General features: G+C 39.8%; 1 protein-coding gene across 6 annotated transcripts in view; it reads right to left on the bottom strand.

Moving 5' to 3' along the window:
- LOC110977157 (uncharacterized) overlaps nucleotides 1–21,294 on the bottom strand; it is a 167,315-nt gene extending 146,021 nt beyond the window's left edge. For 2 of the 6 annotated variants that reach the window (XR_015424342.1, XM_087133003.1), the window contains exons 1-2: nucleotides 13,980–14,302; nucleotides 8,831–8,962 (exon numbers count right to left, since the gene is read on the bottom strand). The gene's annotated coding sequence lies outside the window, so the exon portion shown is untranslated. Of the gene's footprint in view, nucleotides 1–8,830; nucleotides 8,963–13,979; nucleotides 14,305–21,150 lie in introns of those variants that run through there. The other 4 variants (XM_087132999.1, XM_087133005.1, XM_087133004.1 and 1 more) reach the window with 4 other exon arrangements.
- Nucleotides 21,295–24,938: the final 3,644 nt, after the last annotated feature.

The following is a 24,938-nucleotide window of genomic DNA, read 5'->3' as shown; positions in this document are numbered from 1 at the left end:
TTCCATATAAGGGTCACTCCATTAAGTTGGAACAACTACATAAATTGGCAGCTCAAGGAGATCAAGTGACTTTTATGTGGTAAAATGGGGATGAGTGTCAGTATTGTGTATGTTTTTAAAGGAAGACCTAGTGTTGATGTCTCCTGGAGTAAAAAAAAATTGCTTTATTTATTTTTTTACAGAGAATTGTGTTTTCCGCTTTCTACCCCGAAATCTGCAATTTTTGCTGATTTTCCGCAAAGTAGAAAATTCTTGACTTTATCTTAAGATTCGCTTTAAAATCAGAGAAAAGTGTACTTTTTCTTAATGACACGGGCAAATCATTCCAGAGCCGAGGGGCACAGACATTAAACGCTGTATTTCCAGCACTGACTTTCTTTGGACCTAGTGTACCATCACTATCACGCCATTTCATTGGATAAAACATTTCAAAGAGGAATTTCCCATTTTCAACGGAATGATCTTAAGTTTAACCAAATGACAGTGACAGCAAACTGATCATTTTTTTCAGAAGGGGGTTTTGGTGTGTGCTTGTTACAATTGCCATGTACTTGTGCAGTGAGACTTTAAATGTGTGGAATATTGCTCTCTGCTGTAAATTCTCAGTTCAGTTAACAATTTGTCAGCCCAAATGTCTGTGGCGGATGTACACTAATGATTAAATTGAAGTACCCATGAAAATGCAAGCGAGTACGGGGATTTACGGCCGTTTACGTGCGCTTTCGAGGGTCTCGTAACTGCTCGAGAGGTCTCGCAATACCCCGCACTCGCTCGAACTCGCTCGAACTCGCTCGATAACCCTCGTGTGCACACGTAAATAGACCAACCTTCGAACGAGCGTTTGCGAGGGTTCATTGACCCGTGAAACGACGGCTACTTCCCAACTACGAACCATTAATGTGGACGGACTGTTGATCGGTCGAATGGTAAGATGGAAAAACGACGGTCAACGCGACATGTGCAACTTCGTAGCGGGCCTGGTATAACGGATTCCTTTTTTAGTGTGACGTATTAGAGAATAGCTTTCGTTATAAAATATCGATATGTTTTGTTCTATGTTCCATAAATAAAATAGAGCTTGAATGCGCAGGTAATTAACCATTTTTATCATACAATGTCGTAAGTGGTATTCATCGTAGTAGTTGGGTGAATATCCGTCGTGGTAATGAGTTTTTGTGTGTGAGGTTTTGTCCGTGTGTGTGACCAGTGAACGACTCTTGCTTGTCCATTGAATGTTTACGCCAGCATTTCACGTCCATTTTGAATTTCGTAAAAAAAAACAGTGTTCATTGTAGTGACTGGGTTTAGTGCTTTCGTGAAGGAGTTTACACATGTGATTCGAATGGTTTTCATTACGTGTGAGTTTCTAGTTAAGAATGAACTTTGCTCACCTAAATGTACTCGTGCAAATAAATTCGTGACCCAATGGTCTCCAGTTTAGCGTGTTAACACACAATTGTCACGGCTTTAAGTTTCGTGAATGACTCTGCGTACCGTTATTTTAGTTGGTTCAGATTGTGATTAACTTTTATATTATTCTTTTACAGATACTGGGGTGGATGTTTCTACAAGAGATACCATGTACATGTACCTTCAACTCGGACAATTGTGGAGAAGCTCACATAGATCTTTTTGCTTTGTTGTTGGCAATTAAATTTGCCATTTGAAAGTAGTATCATTGGATCTTTTTTATTTTCAAGGGGCAAAAATACATGTATGCAATTTACTTCCTTCCCCATTGTTATTATTTATTATTATTAGTTCTAAAATGTATGAATTTAAAAAAAGGAAAAGACTGACAGACACTGTACGTTTTTGTCATCAACGCCACTCTTTGTTCAGGTGCAAATGATCAATTTCTTCACATCCAAATATATGAAAATGATAGAAAATCATGTAACTGCACAGCACTGTGGCAAATCCCTAAATACACATTTTTCACCCCAAAGAGAGAACCATTTAATCTTTTGACCCCAAACTTGACGTATGATGTTGGAGACTGATTTCGGGTTATTCCTGAAAATTTCAACACAATTGATGTATTTTTACAAACCCAAATACAGGAAAATGATAAAAAATCATGTAACTGCTCGGAACTATGGCGAATCCCTAAATACACATTTTTCACCCTAAAAATTAAACCGTTCAATCTTTTGACCCCAAACTTGACGTATGATGTCGGAGACTGATTTCACATTATTCCTGAAAATTTCAACCTAAATGATCAATTTTTACACATCCAAATATATGAAAATGATAGAAAATCATATAACTGCACAACACTATGGCGAATCCCTAAATACACATTTTTCACCCTAAAAATTGAACCGTTCAATCTTTTGACCCCAAACTTGACGTATGATGTTGGAGACTGATTTCGGGTTATTCCGGAAATTTCAGCCCAAACGATCAATTTTTACACATCCAAATATTTAAAAATGATAAAAAATCATGTAACTGCTCGGAACTATGGCGAATCCCTAGATACACATTTTTCACCCTAAAAATTGAACTGTTCAATCTTTTGACCCCAAACTTGACGTATGATGTTGAAAACTGATTTCGGGTCATTCCTGAAAATTTCAGCCCAAATGATAAATTTTTACGCATCCAAATATATGAAAATGATAGAAAATCATGTAACTGCTCGGAACTATGGCGAATCCCTAGATACAAATTTTTCACCCTAAAAATTGAAGCGTTCAATCTTTTGACCCCAAACTTGACGTATGATGTTGAAAACTGATTTCGGGTCATTCCTGAAAATTAGCCCAAATGATGAATTTTTACGAACCCAAATACTGGAAAATGATAAAAAATCATGTAACTGCTCGGAGCTATGGCGAATCACTAAATACAAATTTTTCACCCTAAAAATTGAAGCGTTCAATCTTTTGACCCCAAACTTGACGTATGATGTCGGAGACTGATTTCGGGTTATTCCTGAAAATTTCAGCCCAAATGATACATTTTTACACATCCAAATATATGAAAATGATAGAAAATCATGTAACTGCTCGGAACTATGGCGAATCCCTAGATACAAATTTTTCACCTTAAAAATTGAACCGTTCAATCTTTTGACCCCAAACTTGACGTATGATGTTGGAGACTGATTTCGGGTTAATCCTGAAAATTTCAACCCAAATGATCAATTTTTACACATCCAAATATAGGAAAATAATAGAAAATCATGCAACTGCTCGGAACTATGGCGAATCCCTAGATACAAATTTTTCACCTTAAAAATTGAACCGTTCAATCTTTTGACCCCAAACTTGACGTATGATGTTGGAGACTGATTTTGGGTTAATCCTGAAAATTTCAACCCAAATGATCAATTTTTACACATCCAAATATAGGAAAATAATAGAAAATCATGTAACTGCACAACACGACCCGAAGCCTGAGACAGAGACGAAGTTGAGTACGTAGCGCAGTATCTTACGATCGACTAGACTGTACACACAGCATGAGTTTACATTTAGGTGCATGTACATACGTGCATGTTTAGGTACTAGGTATCAGGTTGACTGGTTTGTGGTCGCACACAGTTTGCAGGGGAGCTGAGTGAAACGTTTCACGCGTGCAATCATGGCAGTCAATGAAAACAATGAAAACAGTATTGGTAATTCCACGCAACTTCCATTTAGATACATGTAATACACGGTGTATTCTTTGCAGAGTAACTACAGCAATCCCCACTATAGTTGATCTCATCCGAAGATATACCAGGCAAGATATGGGACAGAGGGGTACCCCCCCTTACCTGTCCAATCCCCATACACACTGTAGACTATTGTTACCTAACACATCCCTCCTAGAAGTCTGTAAAGAATTCCTGAGATTCCGATCAAACAATGACCAACACAAAGGCGGGGGTTCTCTCCGTCCCATATCTTGCTTCAAACATGCTTCAAATGTCCCAATAACTTTCTTGAGAGGAAACAATCTGGCAGTCAATGTCACAAGTCACAGTACACATCCATCACCCACGTCCTTCTTTAAACAACACAAAAGGACTTTGACCTGAAAGGGATTATTCTTGCCACGGACTTGGTCGGTATTTGTAAGTAGACGGAGATTAAAAGTGACAAAGCGCAAGGAGCTTCAAGAAGTGAGGGACTCTGCTCCAGCACAAGGTCGCGCTTATTAATTGGCAGTAGGTGGGCCCACTTGCTGCCCAGCCCAGCTTTGGACGTACGCGTCGGATGGTGGACTCTGAGGCGTCGAGTCCAAATATATTTTTGAATATACCAAACACATCTCGCGACGTGAGCTCATTGTCATTCTCGTACAAAGTCGTGTACGAGGTTTTCCAGACTTGCGGGGGTTTCTATAGAAGTCCAGATCCAGCCCTCTTTGCGAAAGAGCCCGTTTCTCTTACTTTCTCGAGGAACAACCGAACTGTTCGCCGCGTGACTATTGAGACGATCTTTTCTCTCAAAATTACATGAAAGTGATTTTCTTTAGTTTCTATGAATGTTCAGGGCAAATGCAGTTGATAACTTGCAAATTATATTATTAATGGAAAATAATCATGAACGAATAACAGTCTATATCAGGTTTGCAAAGGTATATTGACAGTTGGTTTTTTGTGCTAAATATACACTTATGTCACGCGATGGTTTTTTTCGGACAACATGAACCGACGTCCGAGTCCGTTGAGCTCAATAACTATACAGGTTTTTAACTGAGCTACGAGGGACCTCGTTGGAAAATTCCTACCGCATGAATATTGGAATTATTTTTGCTTGAAGACAGATGATCACAGCCCTCAGAGTTTGCCTCTGCCTTTTATTCAAAATCAGTTTGTCTCTCTAGAATTGAGTTTTAAGAGTCATAAAATCACTAATAAAACTGTATCGATTTTCTCACGGAGATGTTTTTACCATTTATCGCAATGCATGCTCGTGCTGTTTGGCAGAACCAGAGAATCCAGTCTTTGATTAACAATAGTTATTAACGCTAGACTCTCTGAAATCGCACACACAAATATAAAAATAAAAACTTGGATGGGTAGCATATTTTGAAATTGTCCGGTAAACCGCTCAGCCTCCTACATGCATAAGCTTGATTTATTAGACTCGGGCTTTGTTGTTGCGCCTTCATGAAAACACTCACCCACTTGCCTGCATGTCCTCGCGGGCACCAGAACAGAAACGCCTGCACCCATATTTCCACGTAAACACACGTCTGTCCACACCCACCTGTATGCCCACATAAGCACCCTCAAACGGCTCCAGATGGTCAACTCCGGCATTCTTGCCTATACATCAGCAACGAACAACCCTAAAATTGACCTAAAATACCCATTTGTCTGTCTCGGTTATTTATTTACTTTTCGGGGGAAAAATATGTGCAGCAGAATCAAGTAAAAAATCAATAAAGTGTTCGCTCTACAGACTCCTCAAAGCCCCACAAAAAGGACCACTGTGTTTTCCGTAATAAATGGGCCAATAAAGTATCCAACTAATAATTTCCCTTTGGTGAAGGAAATGTGTTGATTATAACAACGCCACCCTTTCACAAGATGTCACTTTTTTGATAAGTGAAGAAGAGAGCGTTTTCTTGATGTACATGTAGTTACGTAAACTTTGGATGACCAGTGAAAGAACAATTTAATTCTTGTACATGTATGTCTTGTTTATCCAGTGAAAGGGTGGATTTACAGAAAAGTCTTCGCTTTTAAAGGCATCTTTAGACACTTCATTAAAGTGAACTCAAAGAAAATGGGGTTTCACTCTCAACCAAACAACCAAACTGCACATTTCTAATAAATTCACATCATTTAAGTGTTGCAACTTGCTCTCTGGACGACGACAGAACAATGCACCTGCAGGTACGGCAGTTCCCAAGGTAGGTATAGAATAATTTACTGTTTCTCTGATTGGTCAATCCCATTCAGAACTTGAGGCAAACAGAGGCGTACTGATTTACAAATCAGTAAAATGTGTCTTGACCCATTTTTAAATTATTGGTCAACATGTTTCTACAGCTCTTGTCAACAAAACAAAGAAACAGAGGGAAAAAAGAACAGTAGCCGGTTATGAAGACTCCCAGATCCAAAACGTTTCAAAAAAAGAGAAAACAATCCCAGCATTTATGATTTAGTATCAATAACGACGATAATAAATTTAAAACACACCGTTTCCGCCAAAAATTGGCGCCCATGACACCAATGTGTTAGTCCTAGATAGTTACCGGGCCAGTGATTCAACCATTTTTTATTCCACAAAGTTTTCAAGCACGAGAATTTCAAGATCTATGTCTCGCTAAAAGCTACGGAACAGTGAAACTGTACATAAAACGAGCAATCGGACATTGATCAATATAAATCATGTCATTACGTGTACGTTGTTTCCACGACCACCGTTTCCTGTCTGATTTTCAGGATATCCCTACAGAGGTTATGAGATTTTATATTCCACTTCCACCACACTCAGAACGAGCAGGTCTTCATTGTTCGCCTACCGTCCGCACCGGACGGTGTCCCGAAACACAATGTACTGGACTTGTATGCGCAACGACGCCAGTGTGGGGGAACCGATTCGCAACCGGGCCGGCAGACCGGGCTTTCCACCGAGGTCACGCGTTGCGCATGAGTGACCCCTCGTATGCACTCGCTGTTTATTGCACTCGATAGCGCCCGTGTGCGCTCGTGAGCGCTCGTAAATGCTCGCAGGTACCCGCAAGCGCTCGTTACCGGCAGCAAATTTTACGAGGAGATACGAGGGTTTAGCGGAAACTTCGAGCGAGTACGAGTGCGAGGAGTACTTCAATTTAATCATTACTGTACATTCAGGAGTACATCCGCAACAGTGTATCTCAAAAAGTGTGTGATATGAAATGTCTATTTATTGATGTTTATAGCTCCCACATAGAGTAAACAGAAGATATGAGTTAAGTATAATTGTAAAATGTTTTGTTTTTTTTGTAAACTAAAAAAGTATATGTTTTCTGTTGCGGATGTGCATTTAAGAAGATGCCTTACGTAAATCATTTCCCTAATGAAAAACATACATTTCAGAAACATTATCCATACTGGATTTTTATGCATATGCAGTGGGTATTAAAATGACATCATATTAAATGTCAGTGTTACAGGGAAAATAGAAAATTCAGATTTTTTGCACAAGAAGTTTGCATTTAACACTTATGTCATTACAACCTTACATATGAAAAAACATGAATGTTAGAGAAAAAGTCATATTATTTCAAGAAGCTACATGCTTTTACCTTCAATATGACATGAAACTCAAGGCATTTGAACAATTTTTAGATTTTGACCATTTGATTGACATAATTACGGAAATGCCCTCTTCTTTGTTCCTGTTAACAATCTAGCTGGCAGCGATCTTTCGCAAATTTATAGAAAAAACCTGTGGAGACCACTTGTAAAATATGTGCCTATGAAAAGTTAAATTACAATCGAATACAATCCCAAGGTTGCGGGCAAATTCACTAGGATGGATATTGATGTTACCAATCTCAACACGGACATCATTTAGAGAATAATGTTTCTGATGTGGACATTAAAATACAAGAAATTCACTTTTCAAATCATTGAGTTTAAGCTTATTTTCTATCATCCAGTGTCGAATATCGAGACATGCTTCCAGTTTTGCAGTGACAACAGACAACAGAGGGATATGATTGATCCAGAGAATTGTGTGGTATTTCAAAATAAACTATGGTAGATTGTTTATTAAAAATTTCTGTTTTAAAAGCAGTTCAAAATTTTTAAAATTTTCACCCGTCACACTTTTTGCCAAACTTCACGGAGAGACTCATAAACATTTAAGCAAATGGTGCATTTGACAGGGTGCTTGCTGGGCTGATAATGAATAATCATACCCAAGTCAGTCCTATTCTGGGAAGAGGGGGAGTCTTGGGTATTTTTGAACTATGGCCATGCACGAAACTGATCACGTAATTTAAATCGCAAACACCAAGGCTATGTACATGTAAATGTACTTGTATCAGTGGAGTACCATACACAGTCTATTCAATTATGTACGAGTTTAGCCATTTTGTGGGAAAACTGAACAATAGTTTCCCAACTAATGCATTCGTAACTCAGGTTTTATTGACTGAAATGCTTATGGCATGTTCTTCAAAAATGGACCAAAATGCAACTGCGGATACCATTCTTCAAAACTTTTTCGACATGAATGACTTTGATCATGTAAAAAACAAATTAGCACCTTCACATTTATAAGATTATTAGGGGATAATCAGGGATACTGTGTACATTTGGGGGACATTTGGTGGGCTACCAGTGTAAATCAAATGGAGTTGACTTCATTTAAAGTTTTACGTCAAAGTGTTTGTACCAGAGGACTTCATTTCAAAACTTCCATCAACAAGGAGAATTCAGTATATTTTTCAACTGATGTATTTTAAAGCACCTATGAAATAAATATAAGCCATGGAAAAAAAGAGCACAAAATTGACAGAAAATGATAAAAGTTTGGCTCTCTTCAGTCTCTGTTTATAATCACTCTCACATCTACTTGATGTGAACTTGTGGGGTAAATGTTTTTCCAAATGAAAAGGCAATACATGTTCATGTACCTGTTGAATGAGCTTCCATTCGAAATCTGGTGATTTTTCCTTGTGTTGATGCTTTGTAGATTGGCTGACAGGTATTTATGCCGTTTACTATCCCTCGTGTGTTTGCTTTGAGTATCATATAAACTTTCCTTTTGATTTATTTCCTTATCTTTGGAGCTACGTGTACATGTACATCAATGTCAAACAGAACCATGTTATGGTCAGATATTCCTTCCACAATCTTAGTGTTCTTAATTACACCCTGGATACTCACAATAATTAGATCAAGGATGCTACGTCTCCCTGTGACCGAGTCAGCTCTTTGACACATTGCTTGAAGCCATATTCAGTAGCCATCTTGATGGTGGTTACTTGAAGGTGTTTGTACACCAGTTTTCCTGGACTTCTGCAAAAACAACACGGCAACACACCGATTTGAGATATGTACAAAATATGAACCTAATTTATTCAAAGTAACTATACACTATTTAGAACTGCAGGGAAATCTATTCTTAGAATATTTCGAGTCACCTAAAATACCTCTCAAATAGCTCAATGCACGGTACCTGACCTCCTATTTAAAAATTAGTGAATCACTTCTTACTAATAACAATTCCGGAAAGTTAAAACTGACGAGTTTCTATTTTATACTGTTGAAGCCCAATCAATGGAAGATGCTAAATTTAATCAATATCAGTAATTCAAATCCATTAATTCACATCATATACAGTTGTCAGCAGAATGTTTAAATTTTCCTAAAAATTGGTCTAAAATTCTAATCAACGGGTCAGTCCTCTAATTCAGCATTATATCAATTAGCCTTCTCTATACTCAATCCAGTCGTATGTGACAGCACAAAAGCCAAAGTGGCATGAAAGTAGAATACTCTCAATTCAAATCAATCAATAAACGACACATCCAAAGACGTGCGACAATGCAAATGAATACACAGATATCAAGAATCGAATACTACACATTTTCCATGGAAATCACCAACTCAGTGAAATCATCAAAATTATTTGAAACCTTATACAATAATAACTGAAGGGTTTAAGGGAGATAAAGTTGCTTTGTCACAGTTGCGGCTGATTTCTTATTTTACACTAGCCGTCCAAGTCAGAGGAGCAAACATGGCCGCTGGACAGGACGACACTGCAGAGAACCATCAGGCTCCAGGAAGGACTGCAGGGTTGTGGAAAAAGCTACACTCGGAATGTGGAGCGGAACTACTCTCAGGCCTCACAAGCAAGGTCCCAAGGACATCAGTGCTTCACAGACCATATACATCAACATATAAAGGCCATCTATAATGGAAAATAACCAAACTACTCCAAACCAGAAAAAAGATACAGTTTCCAAAATCATAATTTTCTATTGGCAACAATTAATAAAGTTGCACATAATTTGAACCAAGCAATTCAATATAACGAAATCACAAAGTGTAACTTATGACCAGATGACTGCTGTTGTCACGCTGACCCATGCTTGTCCGAGCCATGCCGAAGACTTCACAGAGCCGAAACCATCTGTGCTGATAGCCAAGGGATGGCACAAGCTAACCAAAATGGCTACGTCAGCATGAACTCAAAACACCATGTTCCTTCTACCTCAACATGTACATGTAGCAAATCTCACCCACGCCCATTTCCATCCAACCTTATATACACATATCAACATTCAATAAATACTAAATACTAAGATGCATTCATGCGGAGAGCTAAACAAAAGACAGACATGACAGAATTTGGGTTAAACTAGGTTGATATATATGTATATGTATATCTGGTTGATACACCTTTATAAGGACTTGTAGATCAGCAAATTTCCTTTCATAGTTTGACAGTTGATCAATAAGCAACACATTTTTTTGCCCAGTGTATTAAATATTTCAGCACCATGCACCGAAAAAAGATCGCAAAAAAGACGGCAAAAAAAGATCAAAGTCCTAACCTGTATTGAGCCGTTTTCCTTGTTCTGGATCAGTAAAACTATATTCAGTCATATTACAGCTCAATTACTATCAAACTCAAATAAAATGGGGTCAGAGGTCTACCTTGTACATGTATATTTTCAAACTTTGAGCTTTAAATTTTCTTACAAGATCGACAAAGGTGACGACGACACTTTTCCTGAACAAGTTCTGGATCGGTTTAGCCACTTCTGGATTGCTTCAAAAATTTCTTTACACATAAAAAATAGTCAAGTGTAAGCCTATTTCTCTGCCAAAACCATTGTAACAAGCATATTTTCTAGTAAAGCATGTCTTATTTTAAAGGGAATTAGTTTATATATTAGAATTTAAGTGCATCAACAAGGATAGCATGCATAAATTTTGACTTGACTTTGCTGCTCAGCAAGCCGTCGACCACAAATCCCCCCACGCCGCAAAGTTGACGAGCCCATTATGTCACGCACCAATCTTTTACGCACGTGTAGTTAAGTCCATGACGATCGTACATATGTACTTGCATATGCGATCTGAAACTAGGAAAATCATTTGTTGAATCTTGCGAAGTGAGTGATCTACCGGCCTGTAATTTATTCCGATGTTGATTTTTTGTGCTCCCGTGATTTTTTACAAACCGTCAACAAACGCTGGTACGCGAATTGGAAATTTAGCCAGAATTCCTTTTCTTGAAATTTTCTGGGAGTAAAATTTGTACTGCAAGACTTTCATTTTACCTTTCAAAACAAAAAGTCATCTTGGCATGTATGCGGCAGAGCAATAGCAAAAAGGTGGGTAGGCCTATATATTTCAAGCGATCAGCAACTAGGAAAATGATTGTAATTACTGAAAGCTTGGAGACCACGTGTGGATAAAACTTCCTTCTCGAGCAACTGAAAATGAAATTTGGGCAACAAGATTTTAGACTCCCCTGCCCGAAGGGCAATTACATTTTTAAAAATTTTGCGAGCCCCAATTATATCCTCCAAGGTCTGAAGAAGCCAATGAACAGACTCCGAGACACTTGTGTACGCTGTGTGAATCCACTGTTCACATGCATCACACATTATAGCAGTATTTGTCTCTCATATGTTTCCATCGAATACTCCAAAGGACTGCTACCCTCACTACAATGCCATGGATCTGAGCTTTGTTGAAGATCCCTATACTCACAGATATCAGCAAGAATTTCGAAACAGCTAAAACTCACTGGTATGCAGCGTGACAAGAAAAATCTTGAACAATCATGATAATCCAAGCATACCAATCAGGCAAACAAACATCATGCCCCTCAAGAAACTGGTTCCATCACGGTGGACACCTAAAAATTATAAAATGGAATAGACTTACAGATTGATAAGAAGATAAAAAACTTGGATTAAACATCACAGCAAATCAAACCGAAAGGGTTTCCCAAACCACACAACAGCTAATGAGCAGGCCTATTCCAAGATGGCGGTGAAACTTCCTGTGCAGTTTACGACACAATGGGTGCTGCAATGGATATTCCAGTGCAGTAGCACCGTTGGCAGACAACCATGCTGGGATTAATGGTTTTCGAGTACAAAAGCAGCTCCCAAAATCACCAAAATAGCAAATTTGGATGCAAAAATTTATTACAACAGTAAAATGCATCATGCATGATCTGTCAATTCCCCTGACTCCTGTTTGTACATGAGTGTACATTTACCTATACATACATGTATTGTACAATTAACAAATCATATACCATTATGGTTCATGATGTCAGGCAGAGTCCAGTTCCAGAACTTTCAGAATATGACTGTCTAGATTGTGGGCCAAGTGCCCCAAAAGTGCCTCTTCCGTGATCCACTCCAGGTGTTTACTTTCTGATCACACAGTCCAACGTACAAACATACAGTATATGATTTACGGGTTGTTCATATTGTCAACTCTTGCACATTAATGTACAGAACGGGAGAAACAATGTCTGTTTATTTCACACGGAAAGTGCCTAAAAATCAGTGTAGTCTGGTTGTATTCCAAACTATTTTCTAACGTCTGGGAACCAACTACAGTTCTCACCTACATGTAACATGACTGTTGGTTTACGTAGGTCCAGCCGTGACACAGAGACTACACATGTATGTACTGCACACATGGTTTGCTGAAGACACTTGGGGTTTACAGCGACCCATGTCCATGAGCAATGGCTTTGTTTCCTGAAATTGTAGCTTGTGGAGTATAAATAACATCCTCATCAGGCGTGAAATGAATCATTCACTTCTACAACCAGCATTTTTGGGATGGATTTTTGGGGCAACTAGCAAAACGGTGAACATTTCAAGATCACTGAACATGCATGATCACTGATTCTCAGCTGCATGGCCCTGTATTCTGCACGAATGTATTCGCCTAGTGAAAGCATTGAAGGTAGACTTTTGAATATCTTGTTTTTCATATAAGATACAAAACAAAGAGATTTGTTACTATAAGCCTTATCGCAAATACTGCATGGGTGATTTTGCACAATGGTAGAAAGGCATTGTGGTGAGGCAAAAGGAGCAAACATTGCCCCTTTTTCCTTCCCACGATGCCTTTCAACCATTGTGCTAAATCACCCATGCAGCATTTGCGATAAGACTTATTGTAGCATTGACTATAAGGCACTTAACTTTCATGAAGGTGTGTTGCTTTAAACTACGGTAGGGCTTAGTCTCCTAATTTGAAAATATTGAAATTTTTTGGGGGCGGGGGAGGTATTTTTGATAATTGCTTTGAGTGTATTAATCTTTTATCTGCCATGCAGGGTTTCAAGGCATGGACAAAGAAGTTAACACATGTGCAGTGAGTTTCCCCCAATTTCAGGGGGAGATTTGACCAACTTCCAAAGACGTACATGTAGTTGCCGGTGTGGCTAGTTATGGTTCGTGTGTTCCAGCTATTCATCTTGTGAGCGCCCTCTCACATTAACACAACGTTTTGACCAAGTCCAAGACTAGGGGTATACAAGCAGGAGAGGCCCTTTCTTTTTCTCGAAGTTACGGACCCCTTTCACTCTAGCCCAGCAATATAAATGTCACCCCTTGAAAACCAATCCGTTATTCAAAATTTAATAGAATTTTAATGAGCACTGTCTGTAAATGGAACTCTTTCCATACAGAGCTCTCTGAGGAAAAAAATGTTGCATCCTGCCTTCACTTCAGCAGTTGTGCACAGAGTCTATGGGAAGAGAAGAACATTTTGTAAGTATTTCCCAACAACATCGGTAAATGTTTCTCAGTCCAGAATTTGTGTCTTTCCAGAATTTCTGTAATGGCTGATTTTAATTGAGATAATATATGATGAGAAAACTGGAGTCAGGATGTAATACTTTTCCCCTCTCAGAACCTGGACGTTAGTCGTAGGCCTGGCCCTGGAGCAACATGTAGGTTATCATTAACTTGAGGCCTAAGCTTAAGACTTTCCTCCTCGTAGCACTAGCTACAACATTACCATTGCAAATTATCATACTCACCACAGTCTGATAGTTAGGCCTACGCCTGGGCCTGTAGTATTAATATTGCGTAAACACCCGGTACCTCACGCAAGTGTATTGTCGGCAGCAAGAAAACTAGTTTTCCGAATCTACACTGCGAAGGCCTAATCGCTCTCCTTTGCTCTCTCTACCACGATATACTACGACATTATGACATGGAGTCGGCCTAGTTCATCCCACCCCACCATGATCCCACACATGCCGCGCACTCGCATGATACACAGTATGTACTGTACAGAACATGCGCTTTTGACGGCCCGCACGTAATGAATGAACGCCAAACATATAATAAGCGCTTGCACGTACGTCAACGGAGTCCTTGCCAACGTACCCAGAAACCATTGACCTATCGCAGAGAGCCGTTTTTTATACCACGCATGCGCACGCAAAGGACAGTGGGTAAAATTGTAGTAAACATAATTATAAGAAAAAGCTGATTTCTGTACGTCGGCGCGCCTGGTTTGAATTGAAATAAAAATGTAATGCCATGAAAATCGCCCTCTTCTCAATTTTAAAACCATGAACCTCCTTTTTACTGAAATAAGCGACGATGAACTGTGGAGTCACATCCGAGGTTTATCTGAAGAAGATCTTGACAACGGCAGAAATTCCAAAATCAACAACGAGAGAAAGTCTTTAGAGACGGCACTCTTACAAAATTTACACCGTTAAATTAGGGTTGCCGGTATCCCCTGCTTGCAAATCAAGAGGAAAAAAGCAGACGGCATGTAAGACTTTTAAAACTTACGTTTGGAGAAGTAGTAGGAAATGGACAGATCGAAACGAACACTTTTTATTTGTTCAAAAATCCCCAGTGTTTAAATTGAAAAACATAATTGAAAACTCAAAAGGCGACAAGGTCATTCCAGTCAAAACATTTTGTTTGAAAAGGTTACACGTTGGAATCAGATCAACTTGCTTACATCTATTGCCCACAGTTGGGTTACCAACGTCAACTTTTACAATGGGCATTCGTTTGATTCATTACCCGTGATTTCGACAAATAGATATTTCCGCAGTGATTTTGAAACTCCTAGAAAACGAAAACGCAAAAATATCGACGAATTAACCTTTTATGTCAGGAGCGAGACTGGAAGACTTTTGCAGAATGAAAACGACGGACTAATTATCGAACTCAATATTTTATCAAACTAAACATTTTAACCGCACAATTATAAAACTTTTATGTTAAAAAGGTGGCAAAAATGATGAAAAAAGTATGTATCCAGACTTGACTGGATATGAAGCCGAAACAAACGCGACTAAAATTTACCGCCTTCAAAAAATCGAAGACATCCGCGGCCAAATCTTACGAGGACGCGATGCCAGAAAAACTTCTTATAAAAGGATTAAACAGCTACCAACCGCGCTCAATCACGTGGAATACGGAGTAGAAGCAAAAAGCGCCATGGAAGCAATAAGCCGCCATAGGCATTCCAGCCCTTATTGGCTTGTCGGGCTTGTGATGGAAGGCCTCGCTATCGCAGCATTTGGGGCTTACGCGATATTAAAGAACGCCGGTCGCCGCCTGACTCACAAAACTAAAAAAAAAACACTCTAACGATAGCTTGTCTAGCGCCCTTTATCGATGAGTTCAGAAGAAAATTTGTAAGTTAATGGCCACTGAATAAAGCATAACCCAGATCTACATGTAACTAAATCGCCTGAATCAAGTGTCATCTTGTGAGGACCTACGAACTATTACATGGTGTCAGAACGGTAACGTCCTTCTTCCCACTTCACGTGTGAAATTCGCGATTTGGACTCTGGATCAGCCCAAAACTACGGCGACTTCTCCTGCACATCGCAGCACGCTATGCCACGCGCCTCACATCACGTGTGTGAACTGTGTCGAAACACTGAACAATGTGCAACGGAATGGTTACATAATACGCGGTAGTTCGTAAATTTAAGGGTGGTAAGCCTACCGTTATCTTAACTTAAATCTCAGGTTGACTCTGTACACGATTTATTTGCGATATATTTCTGCTTAAATATAACGGCCTTGATCACATCGTTATGGTGCAACATTTCTCTCTCTCTTTAGCCTCCCTCCAAGCGACGCAACTACACGACGCAACGGCACGACGGCTCCCTTGCGTCGTGCCGTCGGGTCGCACCGTCGCCTTCTTGCCATTTCGTTTGTACACACACGACGCGACGCGTCGTGTGCTGTCGCCCTTTGCTTCATGGTGTTTATAGAGGGCGCTTTTATTATTTTCTTTCATTTCTGTCCCCCGTGCTTGCAAAGTACATGCTATTTACTCTTTGGTGTTGATTTGTTCTTGTTTTTATCTCATCCATTCCTCGATTAAGATTAATTTCTGTCATGTTTTATTAAGAAAAAAGAGCAAGAAGACAATCGGCATATGTAGGAACTGCTTTCTCATAATATGTGGAAGCCCAGAATTCGTCACTCTTTATACCCAGCCAATGATTTCTTTTTAATACTGGTATTTCTCCGTGGTCCATCCCGATAATTTCTAAGTAGTACTCCCAATTCCCCAGACAATTTGTCTACCGCAAGTTTGTATGACTGCAAGTTTGACCACGGGTTTAGGAAGTTACCACCGAGCCTGTTCTGTAATACCATCAGAATATTCCGTCGTAGTCTTCCTTCAGGCCAGTCTCCCTCGTTACCTTCATCAGCACCACACTTTCAGTGATATTAGTCCGTGTTTCTGAATAAAACATTATACCGACGCTATTATCATTGTGGCCATGTCTTTTTTTTACTCTGTTTGGCCACACACATGTATAATTTCTCTGATCCGCATCTTACACTAGGAAGCACGTTATAATGATTGATGTGTTGTATCTTAGAATAGATTTAGAAATATTGTAGCGGACATAATATGAGAATCATGACACCTGCTTACATTATTTATTTGTTTACTATTTTACGCCTTTTATTATCAGCTAACCAGTGAGAATTAATTCATTTCCGGCTATTATAGTGAACAGTTTTCGCACGGTTTACGAAAATACAAATACCCTCACGTTAGAGAAAGCATCTTTTTAATAATGAGAAAAAACAGGGATTCTATTTAACAAAAACATTATGAATTAGCTATTAAAATAAATAAAGGGCCTAGCTTTAAGACGATCTATTGCTGAAGTTGGGGGGCGACTTGGCTTGTCTTGACTTGGCAAGTAGCTGTGAAGTTTGCAGTAGAAAGGCTTGCAGTAAAAAGAGCTTGAATGGATGTCAAAGATGTGTTGGGCTATACCATGTTTAGGGTTCAAGTGCACAGTCTTTCCTTCCCCTCGACTAAATCAGGTTTCGGAACGGAATTCATGTGGCTCTGGTCCAGGCCACCCACTGTCAAGCAACGTATGCGTGTGTCAGTGTGGTTCAATAGGCTTACACTGGTAATGTTTCTGCCTAGAGCAGGACAGGGACGAATTTGCGAGTATGGCAGGTTCGATGGAAGGAGAAATCACAGAGAGACAACAGAACAGTCTCTGTTCAGTCCAGTAGCCAATTGAAGTGGAAGTTCACTGGCTGGGGAAATTATCAGCTCCTTCTCAAGGACTCTTGTGGCTGGTTGCAAGTTCTGCTACCAACTGCCCACATGCACTGTCAAGCAACCCACACAAATTGTGTGAACTAGTTCTGGGGGAGTTAAAATTTCAAAAAGTAGGGGCACAAAATCAATTCTTTTACATAATTATAAGGAAGATCAAAATTAGAGCAGGAAAAGTTAAAACAACGTTGTGGCTCATGTACGTTATTTATTTCCTGGAGACAAGGCTGGTAGTTGGTCTTGACGCTCTTTCTAATTACATTTGATTAAAAACAAACAAACCTTTTCTTCAACAACTCACTCTTAGTGAAAACACAAAGTTAGAAAGTTCAAGGCTCTGTATGCCCATGGCAGCAGCGTACAAAGAGCAAATACCATGTCCTGGGTGCATGCAGTCCACTATTCAAGTAAGAATTTCTGCTCAGCTCATTAGCATTAAAAGTAGCAGCCCAGCATTTTTCTGAAAAAGGGGAGATTGTTTGGCCCCCGAAATGGTGAGATTGTGTAGCTCGTTGCCAGGATCACCTGCGTGGGTCTTTGAGCTATCCTATGAGAGCAGAATGGCTAAAAACTACAACTGAAAAATGATCCTAAGTGCCCAAGAAGGTTGAGGGTTGCCACTTGAAAAATGGCTGCAATCAGACTTTGGAAAAGTCACTTTTTGGGGAGTGATTTTGTTTTGTGGGAATAATTAAAAATGTAATTGGTTAGCCCACTGTTTGTCGTAAATAGTACACCATACATCGTTACTGAACTTGAAAGATCGTTGTGACATGTGATTGTTAGACTGGCTCCTACTCCTCCATTGAGTGTATTATTGTCTTCGTAGCATAACTGTGGTTGCTATCATGACTACTGCGGTGTAACTCCCACACACATACCACTTCCACCTCCATTGCAGGTGAATGGTGATCTGAAAGCCAACTGGAAAAAGTTCAGGCAGCTGTGGGACAGCTTTGAAATTATAACTAACATTGCCGAAAAACCTGACTACATCAAAACTTGAGTTGCCGCATTTATTACTGCAATAGGCAGAGATGAACTCGAAATTCACAACAACCTCACGTACAAATCGGAGGAGGACAAACAAAAACTTGATACGATTTTGAAGCTCTGGGAAGAGCAATGTAAAGGCAAGACAAACATAATCTGTGAGAGATACAAGTTCAACAACTGTGTACAAGAAGTTTTGATCATAATTTGGTTCGACTGAAGGAGTTGGCATCCACATGTGATTTTGGAAGCCTTGCAGAAGATTTCCGTAGAGATAGAATCGTGTGCGGAATACCGTGCGTAAACGTCTGCTGCAAGAAGCAAGTCTTAACCTAGATAAATGTGTCATGTTGTGTAAAGCAGCAGAGGCAACTGTATTACATATGCAAGCCATGATTCCGTAGATGATTCCGTGATGATTCCGTAGAAATAAAAGCGGTTCATCAAAAGCAAAAAAAAAAAAAAAAAAATGAAGAAAGAGTTCACATACAATTGTAGATACTATGGTCGAAAACATGAGTTAGTGAAAACTCAATGCCCTGCCTTTGGTAAGACACGTTCAACTTGTGGTAAACCTAACCACTTCTCGCAAAAGTGCAAACAGGGTACAAGCCAATAAAAAAACACAAAGAACCAAAATCCAACAAAAAAGAAGGACAAAAGTCCACGCGCTTGACGAAGACTCAGAAGAGTGTGATTCATGACTGTAAATGTGATAGGTAGTATAAAAAAAAACCAAGACAATGAAAACAAGTACGCAGATAAGATCATGGCCACATTCTTAATTAATGATCAAAGAATCAGAATGCAAATTGATAGTGATGCAACATGTAATGTGTTACCTCAGAAGTACTTACCCGTAGGCACTAAAATAGCTACGTCAAAGAAGATCCTGTTATTATCGGATAACCATGAGTGAACCCTAAAAACATGAAGAAATGCAATGTGGTTTTCGTAGTAATTGAGGGACAAAGCACACCGCTGATTGGATCGTGCACGGCACAGCAATTGAACTTGATTCTAATACAGCGTCACAATATCGCAGTGATTAACGAGCCGTGCAAGCCCCATACTTCAATTGCGAATCAGTGTACCAATGAACTCAAAACATGACGGCAAGGGCGCCTATCCAGATGTCTTCCAAGGACTTGGATACATGCCAGGAATTGTGCATCTTGAACTTGACAAAACGGCAACGCCTACTGTAATGCCACCGAGGCGAGTACCAGTCGCACTAAAAGACAAACTAAAAACAGAACTCGATCGCTTGGAGGAGCGACAAATTATCACCAAGGTCGTTGAACCCACGGACTGGGTCTCAAGTTTGGTCACAAACCAAATGGGAAGATATGAGTCTGCATCGAACCCAAGCCGCTCAACAGTGCTCTTAAACAAGGGCACTACCCACTGCCAATTATTGACGACATCTTGCCACAGATGTCAGGTGTGAATGTCTTTTCCAAGGCCGACTGTAAGGAGGGTTTCCTACAGTGTGAACTTGATACAGAATCCTCCTACCTTACCACCTTCCAGACACCATGGGGGCGATGTCGCTATCAACGAATGCCTTTTGGCATCAATCCAGCCCCTGAAATCTTCCCGCAAACACTGGACCACAACCTAAAGGGTATGGTTGGCGTCTACGAAATAGCAGATGACATCCTGATTTACATCCGAGATTCCTGCCCCCACCTATCAGACACGAGTGAGCCTCTGCGAAAGCTTACCCACAAAGACACAGCGTGGAACTGGACTGGCGAACATGACAATGCATTCACAACCATTAAATAATGTGTAACCGAATCGCCAGTGCTCCTGATGCAGGATGGACAGCCAATTACGTACGCGAGCCGCGCACTTACAGCAGCTGAGACACGCTACTCAGAAATTGAGAAGGAGCTGCTGGCTCTCGTGTTCGGGATGGAACGCAACCACCACTATGTCTACGGTCGCAAAACTGTACTCTGAACAGAATACAAACCACTGGTTGCTATCAGACTGAAAACACTCAACGCAGCACCAAAAAGGTTCAACGCCTATTCATTCGCTTGAACCAGTATGATGTCGAAATCAGGTACAAACCTGGCCCAGAAATGTACTTGGCCGACACAATGTCGCGTGCGTACCTCCCACAAATGGACAGATCACTGATGGAAGTTGGGGTGATATAAAGAATAAGGAGCACTTTAATGACTAACTATTATTAAAGTAAAACTCTGCATAAGCTGTCGTATCTACAACTACTTCATCAGATGCAATGAAGTGGACATCATATGGCAAGGTTTATATGTTTTCAAGATTTTTTTTAAGGTTTATATGCTAGTCGTTAGACAAAAGGTGATGAGTCACTGCTGTAGTGTGACAGAAAGCTACGGTCCCCGTTAGGCCTAAGCCCCCCCCCACCCATTGATGCGGTCCAGTTTGTTGATGATCTAGACTCAGCAAAACTGCAAGAAAATAAAAGCGGTGACACAAGAACCATTGTCTTGTGTTCCGTATATTCCAATAATTACGTTACCTAACGTGTTATCACATTTCAAATTGTAAAGAAGATGCGAAGCAGTTTGACAAAAACCACCACCTTCTTCGGATATTTCCATAAGTACAGCAAATATGGAATATGAACTCACATCAATAAAGAAAGAACTATGAGAGCGTTCAGATGCCATCGTGACCGACAGAGTTGGACCATTCTCAGTATTTTTACGGTCAGACATAAGAAGTCAACTTTGTGTAAGATGCCGCCCAGTAACGTGTTGTCTGATTGGAAACTGCAAGAAAATAAAAACAGTGACACATGAACACATTGCCTTCTTTTCACAGATATTTCAAAAACAACTGCAAATATGGAATTGAAACTCACATCAGTAGAGAGAATGCCATGTTAGCTTTCAGATGCCAGCGGGATTTTCAGATTTGGATTATTCTCAGTCTTTTTAGGGTCAGACATACGAAGTCAACTTTGCGTGGGATGCCGCCCTGTAACGTGTTGTCACATTTCAAATTGCAAGGAAACTAAGAAATAGCTTGAAAATAACCGTCACCTTCTTGGGTTATTTCCATAAGTACAGCACAAATATGGAATTTAAACTCAAACAAAAAGGAGAGAATACCATTTTAGCTTTCAGATGCCAGCGGGATTTTCAGATTTGGATTATTCTCAGTCTTTTTGGAGTCGGACACGCAAAGTCAACTTTGGATGGGATTATAACGTGTTATCACATTTCAAATTCTAAAGAAACTTCGAAGCACTTTGACAAGAACCATCGCTTTCTTTGAACATTTCCATAAGTACAGCAAAATTTGAAAGTTAAACTCAAATCAGTAGAGAGGAAACCATGTGAGCATTCAGATGCCATCGCGACCGACAGACCATTCTCAGTCTTTTTAGGGTCAGACAATATGAAATCAACTTTGTGTAAGATGACGCCCTGTAACCTGTTGACACACGAACACATTGCATTCTTTCCCTGATATTTCAAAAAGTAAGGCAAATATGGATTTCAAACTCACACCAATAGAGAGCAAAGCACGTTAGCTTTCAGATGCCAGCGGGATTTTCAGATTTGGATTATTTTAGGATTGGACATGCGAAGTCAACTTTGCACGGGATACCGCTCTGTAATGGGATCGTTGGATTTAAAATTCAAAAAACTAAGAAGCAGTTTGACAAGAACCCTCACCTTCTTCGGACAATCCGTAAGTAGGGCAAATATGGAATTTAAACTCACATCAATAAAGAAAGAACCATGTGAGCGTTCAGATGCCACCGTGACCGACAGAGTTGGACCATTCTCAGTATTTTTAGGGTCACACATCTGCCAAGTCAACTTTGCTCTTTAGCGTGTTGTCACATTTAGAATTGCAAAAAAAAAACGAAGAAGCAGTCTCAAAAACAACTGCAAATATGGAAGTTAAACTCACACCAGTAAAGACAGGGCTATGTAAGCTTTCAGATAACACCGCGATTGACAGACATGGACCATTCTCAGTCTTTTTAGGGTTAGACATACAAGGTGAACTTTGCCTGGGATGCCGCCCTGTAACGTGTTGTCAGATTGGACAGTGCAAGAAACTTAAAAGCAGTGACACATGAACACATTGCCTTTTTTCCCGGATATTTCAAAAACTAATGCAAATATGGAATAGAAAGCAAACCATGTTAGCTTTCAGATGCCAGCGGGATTTTCAGATTTGGATTATTCTCAGTCTTTTGAGGGTCGGACACGCGAAGTCAACTTTGCGTGGGATGCCGCCCTGTAACGTGTTGTCACATTTGAAATTGCAAAGAAACTAAGAAATAGCTTGAAAATAACCGTCACCTTCTTGGGATATTTCCATAAGTACAGCACAAATATGGAATTTAAACTCAAACAAAAAAGAGAGAATACCATTTTAGCTTTCAGATGCCAGCGGGATTTTCAGATTTGGATTATTCTCAGTCTTTTTGGAGTCGGACACGCAAAGTCAACTTTGGATGGGATTATAACGTGTTATCACATTTCAAATTCTAAAGAAACTTCGAAGCACTTTGACAAGAATCATTGCTTTCTTTGAACATTTCCATAAGTACAGCAAAATTTGAAAGTTAAACTCAAATCAGTAGAGAGGAAACCATGTGAGCATTCAGATGCCATCGCGACCGACAGACCATTCTCAGTCTTTTTAGGGTCAGACAATATGAAATCAACTTTGTGTAAGATGACGCCCTGTAACCTGTTGACACACGAACACATTGCATTCTTTCCCTGATATTTCAAAAAGTAAGGCAAATATGGATTTCAAACTCACACCAATAGAGAGCAAAGCACGTTAGCTTTCAGATGCCAGCGGGATTTTCAGATTTGGATTATTTTAGGATTGGACATGCGAAGTCAACTTTGCACGGGATACCGCTCTGTAATGGGATCGTTGGATTTAAAATTCAAAAAACTAAGAAGCAGTTTGACAAGAACCCTCACCTTCTTCGGACAATCCGTAAGTAGGGCAAATATGGAATTTAAACTCACATCAATAAAGAAAGAACCATGTGAGCGTTCAGATGCCACCGTGACCGACAGAGTTGGACCATTCTCAGTATTTTTAGGGTCACACATCTGCCAAGTCAACTTTGCTCTTTAGCGTGTTGTCACATTTAGAATTGCAAAAAAAAAACGAAGAAGCAGTATCAAAAACAACTGCAAATATGGAAGTTAAACTCACACCAGTAAAGACAGGGCTATGTAAGCTTTCAGATAACACCGCGATTGACAGACATGGACCATTCTCAGTCTTTTTAGGGTTAGACATACAAGGTGAACTTTGCCTGGGATGCCGCCCTGTAACGTGTTGTCAGATTGGACAGTGCAAGAAACTTAAAAGCAGTGACACATGAACACATTGCCTTTTTTCCCGGATATTTCAAAAACTAATGCAAATATGGAATAGAAAGCAAACCATGTTAGCTTTCAGATGCCAGCGGGATTTTCAGATTTGGATTATTCTCAGTCTTTTGAGGGTCGGACACGCGAAGTCAACTTTGCGTGGGATGCCGCCCTGTAACGTGTTGTCACATTTGAAATTGCAAAGAAACTAAGAAATAGCTTGAAAATAACCGTCACCTTCTTGGGTTATTTCCATAAGTACAGCACAAATATGGAATTTAAACTCAAACAAAAAGGAGAGAATACCATTTTAGCTTTCAGATGCCAGCGGGATTTTATGATTTGGATTATTCTCAGTCTTTTTGGAGTCGGACACGCAAAGTCAACTTTAGAGGGGATACCGCTCATAACGTGTTATCACATTTCAAATTCTAAAGAAACTTCCAAGCACTTTGACAAGAACCATCGCTTTCTTTGAACATTTCCATAAGTACAGCAAAATTTGAAAGTTAAACTCAAATCAGTAGAGAGGAAACCATGTGAGCATTCAGATGCCATCGCGACCGACAGACCATTCTCAGTCTTTTTAGGGTCAGACAATATGAAATCAACTTTGTGTAAGATGACGCCCTGTAACCTGTTGACACACGAACACATTGCATTCTTTCCCTGATATTTCAAAAAGTAAGGCAAATATGGATTTCAAACTCACACCAATAGAGAGCAAAGCACGTTAGCTTTCAGATGCCAGCGGGATTTTCAGATTTGGATTATTTTAGGATTCGACATGCGAAGTCAACTTTGCCCGGGATACCGCTCTGTAATGGGATCGTTGGATTTAAAATTCAAAAAACTAAGAAGCAGTTTGACAAGAACCCTCACCTTCTTCGGACAATCCGTAAGTAGGGCAAATATGGAATTTAAACTCACATCAATAAAGAAAGAACCATGTGAGCGTTCAGATGCCACCGTGACCGACAGAGTTGGACCATTCTCAGTATTTTTAGGGTCACACATGCCAAGTCAACTTTGCTCTTTAGCGTGTTGTCACATTT

The sequence above is a fragment of the Acanthaster planci genome, linkage group LG02, assembly GCF_054643075.1.
Source record: "Acanthaster planci isolate LZ-2023a linkage group LG02, COTS_SCS, whole genome shotgun sequence".
Classification (NCBI taxonomy): Eukaryota; Metazoa; Echinodermata; class Asteroidea; order Valvatida; family Acanthasteridae; genus Acanthaster; species Acanthaster planci.
The sequence above is the reverse complement of the archived record's forward strand: the minus strand, read 5'-3'. Positions and strand labels throughout refer to the sequence as shown.